Here is a 4,051-nt window from a genome sequence, read left to right on the forward strand (position 1 = left end):
CAATTTATATTTTACAATATCTTGATGAAATCTTTCAACCAAAATCACTTCTACTTTAGTCTTCAAAGGAACTCTTTTCTTCTATTTCCAAGATAATCATGCTTAACTTACAAAAATGGGTATACATCTCCAAAACATTTCCCTTAATAGGAAACTTAGCTTTATAGGATCAAAACATTAAAAGGCAAAAAATATATATTTTCATTACAAGACAAAACAGACTCCAGCATAAATTAAGGAAATGCATTCATACCTCAGGTCCCTCTCCTCCATGAACCAACATTATTATATTATTTGCATTTAGTGAAATCTGATCTAATTTAATATTCTTTCTTCTGGTAGGATTTCAAACTCAGTGGTATCCTCCAGGACCATATTGACAAAGTTATCAAATCCTAGAAAAGTATCAACAATGTATTTATCACTCTTCATCACAATGAGAATTTTTATTCTTACATTTGTCTATAAGCTCTAGTGACAGCAGGTGCAAGGAGCTGGTACTTGTGTTAAATGCCATGCCTGTGATGGAAATGGCCTTGATCAACATTTTTTTTTATTTGAGACAGAGTCTCGCTCTATCACCCAGGCAGGAGTGCAGTAGGATGATCTCAGCTCACTGCAACCTCCACCTCCCAGGTTCTAGTGATCCTCCTGCCTCAGCCTCCCAAGTAGCTAGGATTACAGGAGAGTGCCACCACACCCAGCTAATTTGTATTTTTAGTAGAGACAGGGTTTCACCATGTTGGCCAGGCTGGTCTTGAACTGTTCACCTCAGGTGATCTGCCCGCCTTGGCCTCCCAAAGTTCTGCGATTACAGGTGTGAGCCACCATGCCTGACCTTGATTAACATTTTGAAGAATAAGCAAATAATTCTACAAGCTTCTGGATAGGAAAAAAATAGGTCACACCATAAAGACGGATGGTCCTCAAACCTTTCTTCTATACTAAGTAGAAGACGGTACATATTAAATAGGCAGAAACCTAAACAGCTACATCTAAAATGTACTGAACTATGCATAATCCAACATCCAAGCAAGCTGTCATTCCCATGAGATGAACAAAAAGGCATTTTAGACTTACAAAGATTAGTTAATATCACCAATGTACCCTTCTTCTAAATTATTCACACGAAAAAATTTTAGCCAGCCTATTAGTAAAGCAAAATAAATACTGATAAAGAAATGACATAAAAGAAATGTCAATCAGAAATGAAGCTGAAACTAAATGTCAAAAAGGTTAAATATTTAATTATGAAATAAGCAAATGCTAAATAATGTTACCAGTTAGGATGCTGCCAGATAACTAAAATTAACAAAAACTCAGCTGGCTTAAACAGTAGGAAGAAAAATTTTTTCTTAGAAAAACCCCTAAGATACGACAGCTTCAGGTTGGAGGCTGGTTAAAATGGTGATTCTGATATTTAGACACGCACACGCACGCACGCACGCACACATACACACACACAGAGAGAGAGAGATGGAGAGAGTCAGAGATGGAGAGAGACTCTCTCCATCTTTCTCTCAGGCTTTTTAAGGTACATCAACAATGTTCTTCCTAATCATCTTCATGAAACCAAGGTGGCTGTCAGAATTCCATACATTGCAACTAGATATGACTGTATCCAATGGAAAAGAGCGCCATTTTCTTTACATTTATTTTTATTAATGAGAAGAAACTTTCCTTAAATTTTCCCTATTTCATCAGCAAGCATTATATCAAATATTTATGCCTAAACCAGTAGTGATTTAGGAAGGAGACCACCATGATTGGGTAAAAATGGACCAGGGGTTCAGCCTCATCATTAACAACTTTCAGGATGGATAATTCTTTGTTGTAGGGAGCGGTTCTATGCATTGTTTAAAATCTTCCTTGCTCTCTACCTGGTAGATACCTACAGCACCCTCCCTGTTTGCAACAATAAAAAACCTCTCCAGACACTGCCAAATGTCCCCTGGTTACGAACCACTGGAACACACTAATCAATCTAGCCCCTGAGACTGGCTATGGGGCCCACCTTAAATATAGAGTAACACAGTAGAAAGGAAAAAGCCGAACCAAATCAATATGTTTCAGAAAAGAGAGCTATATGAAAGAAAAATAGTCTTAAGTAAACAACTGACCATATTTGTATGGTAATTCTTTAAAAACAATATATAGCAATGGTAAAAATATGAACTTAAAATTCTGTACTAATTAATTAAGAGGGGTCTAATGCAGTGGCTCACAGCTGTCATCTCAGTACTTTGGTAGGCTGAGGCAGGTGGACTGCTCGAGCCAAAGAGTTCAAGACCAGTCTGGGCCACTTAGAGAATCTGCCTCTACAAAAAAACACAAAAATTAGCTGGGTATGAGTGGCATGTGTTTATAGTCCCAGCTATTCTGGAGGCTGTGGTGGTAGGATCATTGGAGCCCAGAAGGTAGAGGCTGCAATGAACTGTGATCATGCCACTGCACTCCAAGTTGGGAAACAGAGTGAGACCCTGTCTCAAAAAAAAAAAAAAAAATCAATCAACAGACCAATGAATGAAAAGTTTTAGCAGGACTGAGGACTCTTGGTATATAGTTTAATCATCAAGCACAGAAAATGTCAATTTGTACTTACAAAAATATACAATTTAGTTGACTTTTAGAAATACATTTTTGAAAACTAATTTTCATTATGAATTTGTATGTATAATATTTAGCCCTTAAGAATAAGATCAACTGGAGAAGCTATATTCTCTTTCACAGAATACTCTTCTATTAGAATTATTTGAAGCTATCAAAATAACATTATTCCCTGGGGAAAGATTTATAGTTTTCCTAGAAACCTATTTTATTCTATTGCTTTGTGCTTTTACATCTGCAGGTTACGAAAGTATTTTTTCACATTAAAGCATAACTTTTAAAACTCTGATCACATTATAACACATTAATTGCATCTTAAAAAAGAGTCTTTATCCTCCAATCTCACGGTAAGACCATACCCATATTCTCCAGCCCGTTGAATGGAGCCAAATGTCCCACACATCACTCAAGAGCCTTACCACTCTTTCCTCCCAATGCATACTCCCTTGTTTTCTTGAATATGTTACTCTCTGGCTTTGATTTCTTCTTCCCATTATCTGTATCTATGCTTGATCTATTTGAGAACTATTTGGGGATCTCATTTCACACTTGCTGTGGCTGCCTCCCAGCTCTGCACACTCCATTTTAATTTTATCCATATCTTCTAAAACAGCCCCTCCCTGAACTGGGCTGAGGAAACTGGCCAGTTTAGGTTCCTTATCTCTACCATGGATAAAAAATGCTATGCCTGTTTAAGTGTGTTTTTACGGGGAAAAGTACAAAGTTTACCACCACAAGCTACAGGTTAAGAGCCTGATTAAAGGACTTGAATCTCTAACCCAAAAGCTACATGTACAATTCTACTTAATCTTATTTAGCTCACAGGCTAAATACCAAGGAATAAATCTCATTTATATCTATATTATAAAAATACCACAAGTTTATCAAGTGTTTAGATGTACTACTCTGAAAGTTCAGAGACTTTATGCTTAACAGAAATAAAGTATTATTGTTTTGCAATGGAAAGTACAACTATTTTTGACAGAGCAAGAACTTGTAGGTAACAGACATTGATTCTTATAGGCTTATAAAAACAACATGCATTTAAATGTTTGGTATAAAATTACACTGCTCAATAACAAATTTTGAAGCTATCTATTCCTTTAGTCCAAATAGTCACTTTTTTCCAAACACAATGTTTTTAAAAATAACTATTTGCCTCTACAGGATTTAGAAAATAGTGATACATAAATGCTCTCTGCAAGATATTCTTCTCTTTGATTTAGTGAATAGTTTCACAAATACCTGTCCTAATATGGTACAATCTTCAATATTATTACATCAAAAATAGATTCAGAAGTATTGATAGAATGGCACCATTTGTGTTAATATACAAATATAAATAGGTAGATATATAGAGAGATAAACAGATGATCAATAGATGATAAATGGATAGAGAGAAGACATGCTTTTACAGAGAGAAAGTATTTCTAAAAGAAGCCTC

At 35.7% G+C, this 4,051-nt stretch overlaps 1 pseudogene; it reads right to left on the minus strand.

Annotated features, from left to right (window-relative positions):
• Positions 1-247: 247 nt before the first annotated feature.
• Positions 248-517, minus strand: LOC100411200 (U6 snRNA-associated Sm-like protein LSm5 pseudogene; annotated as a pseudogene).
• Between the last annotated feature and the right edge of the window lie 3,534 nt (positions 518-4,051).

Source organism: Callithrix jacchus, chromosome 11 (genome assembly GCF_049354715.1).
Source record: "Callithrix jacchus isolate 240 chromosome 11, calJac240_pri, whole genome shotgun sequence".
Classification (NCBI taxonomy): Eukaryota; Metazoa; Chordata; class Mammalia; order Primates; family Cebidae; genus Callithrix; species Callithrix jacchus.